Here is a 19,187-nt window from a genome sequence, read left to right on the forward strand (position 1 = left end):
AGAGGAGCGGAGGAAGAGGGTGCAGCGGAGCTATGTAGTAGTATAAGACTTTTATTCAGCCAAAAATTACAGGCCAAGCATATCGACCGCCTGGGTGGCCAGTCGAAGCTGTTCTTCTTCACCTTCAGCGCCAAGCCAGTCGAGTCAGGTGGTGATGGAAAGCGAAGGAGGAGGATAGGAACTTCATTGCTGAGCAGCCGGACAGTAGAATAGGCAATGGGATAGGTCTTCATAAGTAGAGGGGCAGTTGGGACAGGAGGGGTCGGAGCGATAGCGATAGAGAAAGAGGTGGGAAGGGGTTACCAGTGCATTCATTTGGATGTGCCGCAGAAGGCGAGCCTCCGGCACAGTGAGTGATGGATGAGGGGGAGGGCAGATGCGCTTGTCGAGACGGAGCTGGAGGTAAACTTCCTTCATGGTGCGGCGCAGGGAGAGTCCCCCAGAATCCTGCGAGGGCCCCGACCAGGGGATCAACGGTGCCCGGTTAAAAACTTCACGGGCGAGCTGATGTGCCAGCTCATTGCCGTGAATCCCCGAATGCCCAGCGACCCAGCGGAGGAAAACGGTTGAAGGTCGCAGTGCGGAGAGCGCTCGTTCGACCTCTTGTTGCAGTGAATGGGGTAGGGTGCGGTTCTGTATATTGTATTGTTCTGTATATGGGTGCGGTTCTGTTCTGAGTCGGTGTATATCGTGTACTCTGGGAGCGAGGGCAGGGAGGGAAATGATTGTAGGGCATGTACATTGGCAAGGACCTCGAGAGAGAGTGCATCCGGAGGGTGTAGGTACGGCCCACTTTTGTGAGTTTCAGGTGCTGGGAGGTGGGGATCGTAGATAGCGTAGCCGCAGGAACCTCGCGGGGCTATGAAAGAGGCATCCATGTAGGCTACTTCCTGGGTAGGAAAGAGGGGGGTATAATGCTGCGCGGCCGCGTGACCACGGCCGGCATGCAGGACAGGGGACATATTGGACGGGAGGGGGAGAATGCGAAGATTGGGCGCCGGGGTGGATTTTGGGGAGGTAAAGGAGGAAACGGGAATGGGAGAGATACCCGCCTGGGCCAGTAACCACTGACCCTGACGGGTAAGAAAAAGCGGGGCAAGCTGGGAGTCACGGTGGATAGAGAGAAGAGAACGAAGAGGATGGAAGAGGCCTGTGGCAAAGAGCTTAGCAGTGGAGGTGGTGATAGGGAGGTTGAGAGCTGCCTTGTAGAGGCCCACAAGGGCGGTCTCGAGGGTGTTAAGCTGAGTGTGGGTGAAGGAAACGTAAGGCACAAGGTACAGTATCTTGTTGAGGGTGAGCGCATGGGCAACTCGGCACGCATGAGCCTCGTGGAGGCCCGAGCGCCGAGTGACCACGCGCCGCAGGAGGTGAGTTACCGAGTGATAAGTCCTGACAGCATGGTGTAGGGCTTGCACATTCTTGGCTGCATGCAAGGGGAAGCCAAGAACTTTGCAATGGGGGACAATAGGAATGGGAGAGCCGGAAAGATGGAGGGAGATTAGGGCGTTGTGGGAGCGCTGGTATGAGGAGTAGTTAAGAAGGACAAGCTCGGATTTCTCCGGAGCAGGTGAAAAGCCAGCAGTGGAGAGAAAGGAGTTGATGAGATCGAGGCCACGTTGCAGGGTGTCCTGTACGTGACCGGGAGAACCAGACGAACATCAGAGGGTGATGTCGTCGGCATAAAAGATGTGATGGAGGTCAGGAATCTGGGCTAGTTGGGAGGTGAGAGGGGTCATAGCAAGAATAAAAAGGATAGGAGAGAGAACATCACCTTGAGGAGTGCCACGGGTGAGCGGGTGGGGATCGGTCATATGTGTGCCCACTCGGAAACGAGCCACTCGGTTAGAGAGAAAGGAGCGGAGATAAGAGTACATCTCCTTCTTGAGGTATAATGGCAACCTGCTGTTCATGACCTGGGTATGCCTGCCAAATGCACCCCAGCCCATTCTTGTTCTTCTGATTATTTCAGTCTCGTGATCCAGATCCGCAGTCACTACTTGCCCCAAGTAGATGTATTATCTTACCACATCCAGTGCCTCGCTACCTATCGTGAACTGCTGTTCTCTTCCAAGACTGTTAAACATAACTTTAGTTTTCTGCAGAATAATTTTGAGACCCACCCTTCTGCTATCTTAATACCAAAGCCGGGCAAGCAACTCAACTTGGATAATCTGAGGCCAATTTCGTTAACATCATGTCTAGGGAAGACAATGGAGCATGTCATATTGAACAGGTTAACGAAATATGTGGAGGACAATGACATCCTACCGTACAATCTGATTGGTTTCAGATCAGGCTTGTCCACACAAGATGCCATGTTGTTAATCAAACATCAACTGCTATTAGCTAAACCAAAAAACACTCGAGCTCTCTTGGGGTTGGATGTCGAAAAAGCTTTTGACAGAATTAAGCATAGAGCAATACTTGAAGTGATTTCCGAACTGGGATTGGGGAGAAAACTCTACGAAGTGGTCAAAACCTTTCTTGGCAATCGTTCAGCTCACCTTAGATTCGGGGATATTAAATCAAAGAAGATGGATCTCGGTGTCAGAGGGACGCCACAAGGGTCGGTCTTGTCACCTATGCTTTTCAACCTGGCCATGTCAAAAGTGGCAAAGGGACTAAAAGGGATAGAGGGCATTCACTTTACCATTTATGCAGACGATGTGACTATATGGACCGCTGAAGGAAGTATGGGACATGCGGAAAGCAGACTTCAGAAGAGCATTTATGAGGTAGAGTCTATTTTAGAAGGCATGGGACTCAAATGTTCTGCTAATAAGTCTGAACTCCTTGTACTCAAGAACAGAAGAAGGGGTAGAAAACCGAGGGGATACGTTCCCGAGGAAGAACCCAGGTTAGTACTGACCACGAAGGCAGGCGAATCTATTAAGCAAGTAGAATCCATTAGAGTCTTAGGGTTATTCCTGGAGGCAAACGGGGCAAATGGAAGAACAATACGACACATCACAAGCAAGACTGTGGAGGTAATAAGACTGCTAAGGAGAATCACTAACAGACACAGAGGGCTGGGAGAGGAGAGCGCCATGAGACTGGTCCACGCTTTCGCCTTGTGTCACTTCTCATATGTAGCTGGGATGCTCACTTGGACACAGACAGAGATAAACAAGTTGAACATATTAATTAAAAGGCTAGTCAAAACAACAGTGGGGTTACCGATTAACACTCCGGATAACAAATTAATGAAACTCGGGCTCCACAACACAATAGCCGAGATAATTGAAGCTCAGCAAATTGCCCACAGAGAGAGGCTCTCTGGAACAAGGCCAGGTAGAGCAATACTAGAAGAGGTAGGATGGTGCCCAACCGAATCCAAAATTTCAGGTGAAGGCACAGTAGAACTAAAAGATAGCATAAGAAAGGTAATCAAGACGACTCCTTTCCCCAGAAATATGCACCCGGTGCACAACCTGGAAAGACGAAAGGCAAGGGCCAAAGCTCTCCTGCAAGAGATAGAACACGACAGAGAACATGCGGCATTTGTAGATGCTGCGTGGGTCAGAGGAAAGAAAGCCTTTACGGCAGTAGTAGTAGATGCAGATGGTCTCACTCGGGATGCTATTACAATCATGACTAAAGACACGACAGTCGCGGAACAAGTAGCGATAGCATTGGCTTTAAGGAATAATAAGTGGACGAAGATTTACAGTGACTCTAAGATGGCTATTAGACACTTTACCAATGGCTTTGTAACCAAAAGGGCTGCCCAGCTGATCGGTGAGTTGGACAGCCAAGAGATCGAAATCCGCTGGTTTCCTGCGCACATGGGGTCTGTCGATCCATCTCGGAAGAATTTAAACGAGATGGGTAACGCAGCTGCACGAGGACTTACTATCCGTGCACTACGCGACCAGAACCTTAATAATATACAGGAGGAGAACAGGGACCAATTACTAACATATAATGAAATCACGAGGCATTATTACATCAACAGAAGGGAATTCCCAGTGCCACACGCTAAGCTCAATAGAGCTCAAGCGGTGACTCTGAGATTGTTGCAAACAGGAACTTATCCAAGTCCAAACTTTATTACCAAGATATATCCTGAAAGAGAGATACCAATCAATTGCGAGAAGTGTAATGGCATCATTACTCTGGATCACATGCTTTGGCAGTGTCCTGTGACTTTCACAGACTGTGACAAGGAGAGAGACTGGTGGCAGCGAGTCCTACACAGTGGAGGTCTTTTCGATCAAGTACAGGCCGTCCAGAAGGCCCATGATACGGCGGTAAAGTTAAACCTTACTGTCCCGACGTGGGAGCCGCCTGCGTCAACCTAAGGGTTGATCTTCAGGACATTAAATAACGTTCATCATACCATACCATACCCACCCTTCTGCTGTACGTCAGTGAGCATGCATTGCAATTGGCCCTTGAGTTACTAAGCAAGGCAATATCATCAGCGAATCGCAAGTTACTAAGGTATTCTCCATTAACTCTTCTCCCCAATTCCTCCCAATCCAGGTCTCCGAATACCTTCTGAAAACACGCTGTGAACAGCATCGGAGAGATCCGTGCCACCCCAGCCCGACCCAAACACTACCCAAAGGCTCCCTTCTCGAGATGCCGCTAAGACGTCGCGCTGCGCGTTTTATGCCGCTCGCCAGAACTAGTGCGCGAGAACCACTGTCGCTCCCTATTTCGCCGAACCGCGCCCCGCGACCGCCTTCCCAAAGCAGTCATTCTCATGAAGTGGCTCGGATGCGAGCCAACAGCTCAATATTGAAGGGCAACAGATACATAAACATAGAGAGAACCCTAAAGAATACGAGCAAGCACACACTTCAACCAAACAAATAGAATGCATACAAGAGTTATCCAAGGCAGACATTCACGACCTTATAGACCCCGCCGCGTCGTATGTGCACAATGCCTTCTGGGGCCCCCTGGGCGTCGCCACTGTAGCCTTTTGACTGCTGTACTTATTCGGGACCTCTCTGAAAAGCATTCCAGAGGGTTCAGCGCTTCCCTTTCTACTAATGTGCGAGTCTAGAGGAACCTAGAAGTTCTGCCTGTGGGCGGAACTGTAGAGAGGAGGGAGGGGAAGAGGCAGTTCACATACAAGGGGGGATGTGACGGTATAAGGCAAGAAAACCCTACTTCTATACGACAGCGGCTGCGGAGAAACTGGATAAACTTAAGTTCAAGATACCGTACTGTACGTTCCTGCTATTTCTGAAAAATCAACATCCTGCAAATATGTCAAGCGCACAAATTACGCAAGGCGTACAAAAGCGCAACCGCATTAATCAAAGCGCACGGCAGGGTCCAGGCGAGACTGCGGAACCGGTCGACTGTCAAAACGACACTTCTGTGACTACCTAGGTACCTTGTCAGCTAAGACATTGCTAGAGATCGCGGATTAGGTCTCGACCACTGCAGCCACATTTCGACGGGGGCGAAATAGAAAACCGACGTGCACTTAAATTTTTGGGACACGTTGAAAAATATCACAGTGCCAAAAGTAATCGGAAGTCCACCACTACAGCGTGCCTCATAATCCGTTTGTGGTATTGGCACGTAATGTCCCACAGTCTATTTCAAGTTTAATACTTCCGTAGCAATGCGATGTGCCATGAGAGGCAATAAGCATGCTCAACCTTCTCAGAGGTTGTGAAATATGGCGCATAACAAGGTCTCAAGCAAATGTCTCTTTCTGCTTGTTCTGTGTACTACGCGGACAAACAGCAGCGGTTCACGCAAGGTAACACTTAACATCAACTCACCCCTCTCGTGTTAGACTAAACGTTGAAGAAATTAAGCTATAGCCGTAAACATCACTACCAATCATTCTCAGTCAAAGCAAGCAGCAAACAAAGCTTCGCTTACATCGATTCCCACAGTGCGTGGCATCTGCATAATTTTTTCCCACCCTTTCGCCATACCCTGCTCCTCCATGTACGAAGTGCCCCACCTGCTGGCAGCTTCGTATGCCCTGTGCTTTCGCTGCTTAGTTCCCGTTGAATTGAGACGGAACACGAAGGACAATTCGCTCGTTGCTGCTGCCCTGCTTCCTCGCTCCAGCGTTTAGATAGCGAGTTTCCAGGGTCATCGAGTGAGATGTGTTCAAGTTTACTTGTGAGTGCGTGACGCCGTGCTTGTTAATGTATTTAGTAAGCGAATGTTCGCAATTTTATACAGCCAATAAATCAACTGTTTGTACTTCGTATACTTTTCTACTGATTTGCTATTGCAATCAACGTTTCGCCTTTCGGGCCTAACGGCGACTTTTTAAGTGCGAAATGATATCGTGCTTCGCACTCGGAACGGAAGGGCCATGAAGAACATTTTGGTGTCATGCTAGCACGAAAGATTATACGCTCTTCATCCAGTTCCTAGGCTTCTCATGTTGTTCTGGCGAAAAAAAGAAGTATGTTTCTGTTCGCTTTTATGCTGATTATCGTGCACTCAATAAGATTGCACGCAAGGGTGTGTACCCTGTGCCTCCAAGGGACGACGCCTTCGCCACAATACAAGGAGCGGAATATTTTTGCAGCCTTCTTATGGCGATCAGGATATTGGCAGGTTCCCATGAACGAGGCTGACAAAGAGAAAACCGCTTTTGCCACGCCGGACGGACATTGTGAATTTAATTTAATCTCATTTCGCCTCGGGCAACGTTCCAGCCACGTTCCAGCACACTAACGACGCTTTTCTTCGTGGCCTAAAACGGAAGACTTGCCTCTCTTACCTGGATGATACCGTTGTTTTTTCTTCCAGCTTCAGCCAGCATGTCGAAAATTAGGCGAAGCGCTCCAATGCCTTCCAAATGGTGGCCTCCAGATTAATACTAAAAATGGCACGTTCGCCAGTAGAAGTGTGAATGTCCTGGGTCACGTCTTTTCAAAAGATGGCATCCAACCAGGCACTGAACAGATTGATGCTGTGCTTCTATTCCCTTGCCCATCGAATCAGGAAACATTGAGCTGCTTTTTGGCCTGGCATCTTACTTTCGGCGTTTAATACGCGTTCGCCATTTGTCCATTTGAGCGAAACTACACCATAACAGAACAGGAATGCCTTGTTCTTTGGTGCATTCAGATGATTTGCCCGCAACTCTACAGTCACCACTTCACCATCAACAACGACGATCATGCTCTGTATTGGCTGTCGCCTATGGAAAACATGTCGGGACTTCAGGGAGGCAGAATACTGCGCTTACAAGAGCATGAATTCAGTATGACGTACTGCTCTGGCAAAATGTTACCATGATGCCGACGCACTGTCTAAATGCTGCTCACTTTCGCCTTCTCTTGATCATTCGCACCCCGCGTCTCCACAGCCTCAATCTGATGCAACGCCTGCCACATACCAGCTCTCGCTAACGTCCCTGGATCAAGCTCCGCTTTCTTCACACCCCGGTTTCAATCCCTTTGAGAGCGCAGACTGCCACTGTGGAAATATGATTGATCGCATTCGCTGCTTAACTAAACTACCCAACAGCCACTTCCGACGACAGCTTCGCCAAATGCGCCTTCAAGATGGGGTGCTTCACCGTTATATTTATCATCCCACGGGTAACAAGTGGCTCCCAGTCCTACCTCGCTGCCTTTGCCTTCGACTTTTAGAAGCTTTCCAGGATGACGTTTCTGCCGGCCACTTAGGCTTCCACAAGACCTACGACCGTATCGACACCTTCTGGTCTGGATCCTTTTGGCCTGGATTGTCCGCAACAGTACGTTACGTTAATACGTTGCCTCGTGCGCGTCGTCTCAGCACCGTAAATACTTCCCATCCCCTCCTGCCCGGTTTGTGCTGCCACTCCCATGTCCGACCGAGCCTTTCCAATTTGTTGGAATTATATGATCCATTGCTGTTGACGCCGTCCGGACACTGTTGGATCGTCACCGCTGCAGACCATCTAGCAAGATACGCCGAGGCGGCGCCTCTTCAATCTGGTGCTGCTTTTCAGGTTGCTTACTTTTTGTTGCAATCCATAGTCTCGCGTCATGGTGCTCCTCGCGTTCTTTTGACTTACCGAGGCAAAGCCTTCATGCCCCATGTCCTAGAAGAAGCCTTGCAGGAGACTTATACGAAACATAAACACACTTCTACATATCAACCGAAAACGAACGGCCTTAGCGAGCGCTTCCACGGTACGGTAACTTACATGATCTATGTACCTATGTCCTAACCGCATAAATTTGGACGACAGTCTTCCTTTTATAACATTCGTCTATATTACTGCGACACAATCGACTACCGAATACAGCCCTTTATTCCCCGTGCGTGTTCGATATACATCCTCCGTTTTTGACACACAATTATTTTTGTCTCCTGCTTCGCATAACAACTCCCGCCAGAAGAGTTTGCAGCTCCAATCGCGCGTTGTCCTGACATTGCTACCCGAGAAGAAGTACCGAAGAAGAAAGAAAACGTCGCTACGACAGCAAACGCGACGAAATCGCCTTCCATCCTGGAAATCTAGTCCTCCTACAGACGGCGGTTCGAACCTCTGGACTTTGCGAGAAATTCTTTCACCAGTATATTGAGCCCTACACCACTCTACAACAAACTTCCGCAGTGAACTATGTTGTCACTCCGCTTCACTGCGTCACGGACCACCGTCGTCGTAATGTAGAAATTGTTCGCGTCTACCGCATGAAGCACTTTTTACAAAACGTTTATACGACCAGTTCTGGAATATGCGAATGCTGTGTGGAGCCCTCACCAAAAATGCTTAAAAAAGAAAGTGGAAAGGATTCAGCGGATTTCAGCACGCTTTATATGCTCCAAGTATCGCCGTACTGACTCGGTTACACAGATGATACAGCAGTGTGAATTAGAAACGCTGGAAATGAGAAGAATAAAACATCGACTCAAACTTTTTTTTCAGATAATGCAAGGGGCATTAAAAATAAATAAGGAACATTATGTGAAAGCGCCTCTAAAACATGGTTCACGAAAAAACCACAGCAGGGTACTACAACCTATTAACACACGTACGGATGTATATCGGTATTCCTTTTTTCCTGATATAATTGAACTATGGAATAAACTGCCAAGTGACGTTGTGGAGAGTGTGAACGTGCAGCAAATTGAGCTGGGTGTCGATATGTTTTTGAAAAATGGTGTACAAATTTTGAATTCTGATTCATGATTGCTCATTGAAGTGTTTATGAAATGTATATGTTCTTCTTCCCTCCCTGTAACGACCCTCACTGGAGGGTTAACAGTATGACCAAATAAATAAATAAATAAATAAATTCCCCGTGCAGCCGATCTTTACATTGCGGCCTGGTTGGCCGCTTCCACGAAGGGGGGGGGATTAGTGTAAGCACATTTAACGTACTTATTCGTTCTCACTTGTATATAGCCATCATTATCCCTGTTCTTCGTGCTGGGGCCTGGGCCCCAGTATGAATGTAGGTATATATATATAAATATATATATATATATATATATATATATATACATAGGGTCGTATTGGCTAGATAATGCCAGTTAGTAGGAGGAACTTCAGCGTTCATTGTTCTCCGTACGAACGTCCCTGTACACGGTTCGAGTCGGTAGGGGTGGCAAATGGGGTGGCGAAGCTAGAAACGGAACTGAAGAGAGTAGTAGAAGCATGGGAAGGTGGTGAAAGACAAGCTAACCAACGTAGAAAAACGAAGCTCAGGGCTGCCATTCCGCCAAGCTATGGTGAACGCTTCGATGCGAGCTCAGTGAATGGTGCTAGGCTCTAAGTGAGGGCAGGTGAGGATGTCGAAGACCCCGCGGCTGAAAGTACTGGTACACGCGTCATTGATGGTCACGAACGGGCTACCACTGAAAAGCCGGCCGTGGAGGACCACCACAAAGCGAAGGTTGAGGATAAGACAGGGCGGGCGAATGGCATCGTAGCCGATTTACTATTTAAGTTAGCGAGTTCGAGGAAAAGCGTGGGGCTGTCTTTGTTGTGCTTCAAACATGTGTAAAGTAGAACTGCTAATGAAATAATGTAGGTAGTGTTGAGTGAGTCCAGATTAGTGTGCTTCCGGGGAAACGGGTAGGGAAGCGATAGTGAAAGCCGAGCAACAAATGTTGCACACAATGACGGTGGGGCACCTAGCTTTGATAATGCGTGGAGTGAGTGACGTACTGCAGGGCACAGCAATTGGGAAGCCAAATGACAAAGGGGCCCGTGTGCAGACTGTTCCAGAAGAAGAGCAAATCGCAATGTGCAATGTGCCAAAGATTGAAATGCAAATGTGTGGATTTGAAAGGGCACTTTTTGCACTAAATATGGTGGGTTGGACGATATCTAAGACAATGCATAGTCATTTACATTAACCAAGAAGTGAACCGAGCAGGCCGTGAAAGCACTTTTGTGCGTGACGGGATACATTTATGGCAGAGAGCAGCAACACCAATCGGACGGCAATTCGTGACATGGGCAGCAATTGTTTTAGGTGGGCCCCAGGCAATCATGAAGGTAGATTAAGTACTAAGTATAAGAACACGCCAAAAAGAAGCAAAAGGAGTTAAGAAAATGCCAATGAACGACAAGTATTCAGATCGTAAGTTTTGTTTCATTAACATGCAGGGTGGTTGAAAGCAGAACGAAATGGCTGGAAATTCAAACACAGTTAAATTAACCAAAACAAATCTAATAAACATGGAGCCGCCACATGTTATTGACAATATTTTATGGAAGGGGTGCAACAGAGCGACTTGGTCAAGGAAGGGCGGCGCTGTAGGCATGATAATTAGGCGAGGTACCAAGTGGCAAAAAGGAAAAGAGACATGCACTGAGTATATATACGTTAGCGCACATTGGAAGCAAGACGTGGCCAGATGTACCATACCTATGGACAGGTGATAGCAGTGATAAAAAAATGGGCAGTGGCTTAGCTCGCCTGTGCCAGGATATACGTAGCGAAAGCTAATGCATAGCATGGTTAGCCATGGTTAATCTTGATTGCAAGTCCAGGTTAATCTGGTTCTGATGTTGCGGCGTTTTATCAGTCGTTCGGCGCACTGTTCGTCTGTTTCCTGGGCGATTCGTTTCCTCTTCATCTCGTTCCGATGTCGATTCCAGGCCTCCTCCTGTTTGTCAGAACTGTAGCCGTCCATACTGCCGCCACAACTGTAGTTACGGCGCACGCGAGCTCTCCTTTTCAATCCTCCTACATGTTATCAGGCATGCGACACAGCTGGCAAAGCGAGCGGAGGCGAACGCAACGACGAGGAACGCGGAGTGAAGTCATGTGCGTCCTCGGAGCACGGCCACGGCAAAATCGCAAGTTCGCGGCCAGTGAAGCTTTCGCTTTAAAATGAAAAATTGATTAATTGCATTAAAAGCGATAGTAATGATTTCAGGAGATCGGGCCAAGTGGTACTAGCAGGAGGTATGAATGTGCGCACAGAGGGTTTTGACCGGTGTACTTACTACAACGGTTCTCTAGCGCTGGATCTCTGCGATGAGCAGAGCCTTAGAGTATTACCAGGGAAAATAGGTGTCATGGAAAGGTAACTTGGCAAACAGGCAGGCATGTCATATTGAATAAATTAGGCACAATTGAGCACTCCCGCCTTCACGCACACACTCAAAACCCCTCCACAGACGCATACACAGCGTATGCATGTGTGGATGTTTGTATGAATACGGCAGACTAAATTGTGCATAATTACTTCAATCTGACGAGTTACCAACTAGACCTAGAGCAAGTTCTACTAAGCAGTCATGTATCGACTACTTCTTAGCCTCAGAAACGTTCTCAGAACGATTCGACTAAATGACGATAGATGAACATGGAAAAGATAGCCTGGGTAGCGATCATAAACGTTTTAAGCTTAAAATTTCCGTGAAATGGTAAGGTAAAACATGAACCAATAGCATCGGAATTTCTAAAAATGAATAAAAGAAGAACATAGATAGCAAAACTTGAGGAATAAATAAATGCGCGTCCTATACCAGTCGGGGAATATAATCAAGTGGAAGACGTTATGCCACAGGAGATAAGACAGACATGGCAAAGGAATTATTGGAGTGTAAAGAAGAAATCACGCAAGTGGTGGAACGAGAATATAAATCAAACTGGAAAATCGTAAGCTCGAGTGCTATAACGTAAAGCTATTCGAAACTTTTCTATTCCAATTCTGCAATCAGCCCTCCGCCATTGGTCAAAAACGTTTTTGGACCACCCTCACTTCACCTCTGTCACGCGACGTAACGAAAACCGCAATAGCTCCCCATCTGGTAGGACATGTACACACTGATTATATATGATTTGACCAAACAAAAGGAAAGTAGTAATTTCTGATTCGACACCTTTTCCCCATTAGCCGTCGGCTATTGGTCAAAAGTTTTGCGGGCTGTACCTGGCCACTTCACTTGCCTTTCACGCGACGTCACAAAACCATGAAAACTCACCTCGTCAAAGTGACGGGTACGCGTTAAAGATGCATTAGTATGCCGAACAACACTGATATTTCTTCTGAATAGCCTCAGGCTGCCCCGTTCCGAAAGTAATAAAAGATGGCTGCCACCGATCACTCAGGCACTGGTTTATTTGCGAATAATAAAGCTTTCTGCGTGGCAGTGTAACGTTTTGTAGCGCTTTCGGCACGTTCACGACCTCGTTCAGCCACGTCTTCTTTGCTGAGGATCGGTTTTAGTGTTCTTAAGTTTCCGTTGCATGCCGCCGTGATTGTCGACCAGCTAACGCAAGTTAAGTAAGGGAAAACAGACCAATCGCAGAAGCCGGCACGTCCCTCTTCATCCGTTTATCTATTTTCGATGCGCTGGCTCGGCCCCAGCGAAACCTTCTACACTTGAGCATGCTCCTCTCTTCTTATAAGCCAATTAGATAAAAAAAACCGCTCAGTGTAGGCAATGTTATTTGTTTTTCAAGCAAACAAAAGTGACCTCCTATGATCGAGAAGAGCGTTTGATTGGTCTCAGCCCTGCGTGTCGCCGCCCGGTGCTTGCGTAGGTGGTTGCGGAAGTTTGGCGTCAGGAGAATGAAATAAAAACATATTGGAATAGTTTTACCTTATAGGGCCACAGGCGTCTTTTATCGAGAAGCTAAAAGGTTCAATTACTCGAAGAGGACCTCCTTAGATGAAACAAGTACCGAGAAAAAAAGAAAAGGCTGGCGAGTGAGCTCATGCAAGGGAAAATTAAACCAACAAGAGAACGTTGTGTTAATAACATTTGCAAAAGGGACAAAGTTACACCCTGAAGATTTTGGAATCATGTAAGAACACTCCGAGCTCCAACTAAATATTCGCAAAGGGCTTTAAGGTGTGACCGCTGTCGCATTTCCAAAGGCAACCGATGAACTGCGATACCTCAGGATTAGGGGTAACTTCGGCAATATAGAAAGCGTAGTCTCGACTTAAACTGATTCAGGAAAACAGAGCAGCCTGTGAGGACAAATTTAGCGTAGAAAACGTTGATTGTCAAAAAGCAGAAGAAAACACACCAAAATACGGCCGCAGGACCCGATGAAATCGCAATGCACCTAATCAGACAGCTGCGTTCAAAGAGCAAGTCACTGCTTACTAATCTCATAGAAAAATTGTTTAAAACGAAGAAAAATTCTGGTCATGGCGTGAAAGCAAGTTGAACCACATCTGAAAAGGTATAGGAGGTAAGGGTAAATCCAGCTCGGACAGGCCAGTTGCAGTAACTTCGGGGATATAGAATGGAAATGCAAGCCATATAATTAGAACTGTCGAATTAGGTGATGAAAAATTAGATACTGGGAGAACAACAGAATGGGGTTCAGACCAGGCTGATGCCTAAATGTCATTATATTTGCACTAACTAGGATTATACAGAATTCAAGAACTCGGAATAAACCTTTAAAAATAATATTTCCAGATATTTAGAAAGCCTACCATAAGGTAGGCTGGTAATTGTTATAGAATATTCTCAAGCAGGAAGACATAGACGGCGATTTCGTGCATCCGTTGAGGGCGATATATGGAGACAACCGAGTACAATTTCGAAGGGAAGGCCGATATGTAATGAAGTGATAGAAATTCAACGACGACTGAAGCCAGGATGCCCTCCGTTTCCATTTTTGTGCACGCTTTAGGTTAAGGGCACAGAAAAACTTCAAAAAAGTGAATTGGCCTTTCATTATTACATGCATAATGGGTACAACAGACCGTCCCGGGGCTGATGTATACGCACAACCTAGTGCTATTAGCGGACAGTGCAAGAGGGTTACAGAGACTTGCGAATATGTGTGGCAACGAATATAGTGTAACTTAACTCAGATCATACGTTTGTTTTGAACTACACGTAAAGTGTTGGTTTGTAACGATGCGCTTCTTCCATTGTACTGCAAAGCAAAATGGAATATTCCGGTTTTTATCTCTCCACTGAAAGGGAATTTTAAAACCTTTTATTGCGAGAGCAATTATATGGACACTACAAGCGCATTTCTGCCGCCATCGCCGTCGCCGTGATGTTTCGGATGAAATCCAAGCGTACGATCGCTGAGCGCCTTACGCTGTATGTGCGCGTAAAAGGTCGCAAAGGTGAGCCTACGATCGCTGCTCAACCTTGCGCGGGCGAGGGAGGAAGGTGCGGTGGAAGCGCGCCGTCTTCTGTAACGCGCGAGGCATGGTGGGGGAGGGGAGGCTTAGAGGGGGAGCGTTCTACTGAGGCTGCTGTAAGTCGGCTGCGGCTTACGGCGCCACCGCGTGGTCGTGGTGTCTTGCAAGAGATCTGCGACGTGGACAAAGTGCGCGGCCACGCGGGCTTCCTGTTCAATCGATCTACGATGCGGGCACAGTACGGGGAATGCGGGCAGCTTCGTATGGGCGGCGCATTCGACGCTTATGTCGCGTCGCAGCGACAGACAGCACGAAGGTCAATTTGCTTACGGCTGCTGTCGTGCTTCTTCACTGCAGTGCCTTGATGGCGAGTTTCCGCGGTCATCGAGCGTAATGTGTTGGTGTTTACCTGTGTGCGCGTGACAACGTGCTTGTTAATTTAGTTAGTAAGTAAGTGTTTCCATGTTTATACGGCCGACAGAACCAATATCTCCATTTGGTATAGATGTCTACTAATTTGCTATCACAATCGATGCTTCGCCTCTCGGGCAAAATTGCGAGTTTTATTTGGTCGAAAGATTCAACACTTACGGATCACTGCCCTTGCCGCTGATGGCTCTCAAAGTTATCTGATTGTCTCTTTGTTGCTCTTTGTAAAAAAGTGCGCAATCTTTGTTCTTTTCTGAATGATCCCAGGTAGAAAAGTAGAAACCATATAACCACCAATGTTCGTTTCCTTCGAAAATCTGAAATAATATATTGAGATAATGGGCTTTAAACAGGTTAACGGGACGGAAACGACTTGCAGGTTTGAATACATTTTCGTTACTTTCACGACGTTGACAGGATGCTCAGAGAGAAGCTGTCTTCATATAAAAAAGATGACTACAGTCTGCTTTCGGATCCATCTCCTGCAACATTGAATTCAAGCAAGACTACAAGGTGTAAGCGCAACGTTTACTGAGAAATTGTTTAAAATTTGGCGCATTTGACCACTAGCTGACCGCAAGTGGGGAGTAGAGTGTCAGACGTTTGGAGGGGGAGGCATAGCGAGGATTGATCGACCTTGTGCTGTTCTTGGGGTTAACGTGTAAAAAATTTCGCTATTTTTGTCGTGGCATCAGCAGGGGTAGAGATAACTTACCTCCACGTCACCCCACGAGAGACATGACAAAAAAGTATCTGATAGTGAAAGAGCAGATTTGTCGAAGTAGCAGTATGGTAGCTAAGCCTTGACCTACGTGTAAATGGGAAAGTGGTAAGAGAAACAATAAACTGCATCGATGAAATAATGATGTTATTACCATATGAAGAAAGGTAAGGCTATTTGTGGCCATGAAAAACTTATAAAAATAGAGTGAGGGACAAATGTGTATTAGATGAAGCCACAGAGAAACAAGCGTTGCAAGTGAAACAACAGAGACAGGTTCTCATCGCTTCCGAAAAAGAGAAATCGATAAACTGCAAGCCCAAGCATACGCATTGAGCGAGGTGCCACAAACGCGTGACATCACAGCACCAAATAGCTCTACACTCACATGTTCGTGATAGTTAGGTTCAGAATACAGAGGATGTAGACTGATTTTTACCAGTGACGGACGAGACTTCGAAAATTTATGTAGAACTAGGATAGCATTTGCTATTCGATTCAATTTCAATTTTTCAATTTGCTATTCAAAGTTTTCGCATGCTTGGGTTCAGTACTAGCAAAGCCAATCACAATTATTCCAGGCTACAGTAACAAACAATGGTGCAAATCGAGAATTTTCTGAGTCGTTATTGCGTAGGAAAACCGTGGTTTCTGTGCAAGCGACCCAGTTCATATCAACACACAAAAGGGGTCACTTATACAAAACGTTTATTAGTCGTGCTATTGAACAGGTGCTTCGTGGCTTAAGCAGGCTTCGAATTTGTTTTCTCTATTTAGACAAAGGCCTTTAGTGTTTGCACAATCATGTCAAGCTTTTATTGTTTAAAATGGGCTGAAATGCACGCTGTTAAAGTGGTTGGCCACAGTAGATGTGATATCACCTCATACGACAGACAAATGTGACATAGGCTTGAACTGGGTTCTGCCGAGATTGAGCAGGATGTCATTGTGCATAATGACGTCGCGGTTCTTTTTGTCGCTCATCTTACTCAAGCTGCTACTCAGACGTCCTATGTGTGCGTGGCTAGCTTTGGGCAGAAACGACTGCTTCCTACCTAGCCTGGGCACGACGTCGTGCATATTGATGTTGCTCTTGCCGTCGCCACTCACGGTGTTCGCGCGGATCTTCATGAGTCCAAATTATGCGTAGCCTTTCCCTAGCAGTATCAGAACACAAATGAAATCATTTGCTAGGCGGAATCTTTCTCTACCTACGAAAGTGTACTTACGGCACTCCCTACTTCGTATGCTACACCTGCCGCTTCCCGGCAACTACAACTTATGCGGCGCTAATCTTAACGCCGAGATGCTTGCGGCGAAAGCTATTCGTGAAGGCGATCCTTCTGGTTCTTCCTTTTTGTTTTTGCCCCCAGCGCCAGGGCCGCCGTTGCCGCGGATGCGCGGAGAGCGTCATGAGGTGGTGCTGCAAGGAACGCAGCGCCGCACACTGCACGCGCCCCTCACACTGTGATTCGTTGAGTTGTTGGCCGCGGGCACGAGAAATTCATTAGGAGGTAGCGGTATACAGCTTCGCTGTAAAGTGGTGCGAAGAGTTGTAGCGTAAATCCAGCTCTATCAACGAGTGCTGTACTCGGCTGCATGCATTTGGGACGCCTGTTAGTTTTTAGTATTTCGGTCGTTGTCATCGTGCACCAGATATAATCATTATTTCCTTGCTTTCTCAGCTATAAGTTTGTTAGTTGAGCTGACATCCTGCCGTCATGCATATTACTTGTACCAATCATTGTAAAAAAAGTTTTTTTCTGGTCAACAGTTATTTACCAGCAAGGAGCTGCGTCCAAGAAACAATTGACTTCACTTTGTTGCGATGTAAGTATGCAACACACACCCACTGAATAATGTTTCTAAATGGCATGCTCATGTCACTGTTCCGTTTAGGAAGCGCACATTTTTAAAATTTAAAATAAGTGATTGAAAATTAATTTTAAATAGTAGGCTTCTTTTTGGGAACATTTTATTCATAGCTGGCCGGGGTAATTGACAGGGAAATTATTGGAACAGTACTTTTCCAAATAGCAAATGCGATGGGATTTACTCCATGGCATACGATTTGACTCAAGCACCACTCTCGCCATAATTGCTTCTACAGCAATCTTTCTCCTTCAAAATTTAAAACAAACGTGCTCTTTAGAACAGCCTTGAATAATAAGCACATCTGGCTAAGGTGAGGTGGCCCAATGGTTATGAATAATAGAGAATACTAACCTAACCTTCATAGGCATGGTATCTTTAAGGTAGTATTGTAGGTTGCCTCGTAAGAGGAGGAGCGTAATTTCACTCTTGCCATTCTCAAAGCACAGGTGTTATGCCACATTTCCAGCAGCCACGACGTTACACAGGGCTCATTTGAGAACGCATATTTTAAAGAAATGTATATATATTTAAATAACTGTTATGGCGTTAGATAGCGTTCACTCCCAATGTAAAATTGCCATCTTATTTTCACGAAACACATCTGGAAGATCAAAAATTACCTAAAGCATTCCACCAGAGACGCTGTACTAGACACAGCTGCTCAATGCTGTTAATTTTATCTTCGAATCTCTACTCCAAATGTGCTTAAATTCATTTTTTTGAAGGGAGAATATCTGCACTGCTGCTCTCACCTTTGTGATGTCTTGAAAAGGAATATATTTTGGTTCGAAGTCTATGCGAATTTCTCCATCTGCTCGTTGAGAACTTTCACGGAACAGGCCAATCAAAATATAGATCGCAACAGCAAATGACATCAGTGTGCGTTTACGTGCCATCGTAATGTCTTCCTCGCCGCAATGTAAATACGAACGATAACTGCTCTGAAATGGTGGTATGATGCTCTTTTATACTTTCCCTCTGCTGGAATGAAAGGCGCCAGAACATGTTAAACAAAGAAGGTTGCGACAAACCTAAATAAGTTGATTGATCTTACCGGCTGCCTTGTGGGGCATGCGCTTCGGTAAATGTCAGGCGGAACTTCAAACCAAACGAGCGTACAGCAAACGGTTATGTCAGTGGCTTCGTCTCTTTCCTACTACAATAGCGCTTTCGATCAATCCGCTGACTTCTAATATTTGTGTTTTGTGTGAGTCAACGTCACTGGAATTCTTTTTTGCAATATCTGTCACGGCTGTTGCTGTCGAAGTAGAAGTGTACGATCTTAAAACGGCACAAGTTGTCCATTTGAGCGTTGCCAAGAGCAGCGTTTTGTTCTTAAGTATTCGAAATTTTAAATAGGTGAAAGTGTACAGTCTCAAACTGAGTTCCGTAACCTTATAATCTCTTTCAGACCCCGCCGTTTTCCTGTGTCTTACCTCGCTCCACTGGAGTCTAATACTTTAAAGAGCTTTTCCAGAAAGTAGATAAGTTGTAATTGACTAAAACACACCAAAAAAGAATGAAGGTGATTACGGTACAAACGAAGTGTCAACAGTGTTAAAAAATTCCCCATCGGAATCCAATGGCGGCAACATCGCAGGGAAGTTCGTTCTAATTCTTGGCTGCTTGGGGCAACAAATAAAGCCTG

The 19,187-nt window shown here is 46.3% G+C and overlaps 1 long non-coding RNA gene across 1 annotated transcript in view; it reads right to left on the reverse strand.

Moving 5' to 3' along the window:
* LOC142578048 (uncharacterized) overlaps positions 1 to 18,510 on the reverse strand; it is a 56,375-nt gene extending 37,865 nt beyond the window's left edge. The window contains exons 1-2 of the long non-coding RNA XR_012827144.1: positions 18,292 to 18,510; positions 15,106 to 15,260 (exon numbers count right to left, since the gene is read on the reverse strand). This is a non-coding gene — a long non-coding RNA (uncharacterized LOC142578048). The remainder of the gene's footprint in view (positions 1 to 15,105; positions 15,261 to 18,291) is intronic.
* Between the last annotated feature and the right edge of the window lie 677 nt (positions 18,511 to 19,187).

The sequence above is a fragment of the Dermacentor variabilis genome, chromosome 4 (assembly GCF_050947875.1).
Source record: "Dermacentor variabilis isolate Ectoservices chromosome 4, ASM5094787v1, whole genome shotgun sequence".
NCBI classification, from domain to species: domain Eukaryota; kingdom Metazoa; phylum Arthropoda; class Arachnida; order Ixodida; family Ixodidae; genus Dermacentor; species Dermacentor variabilis.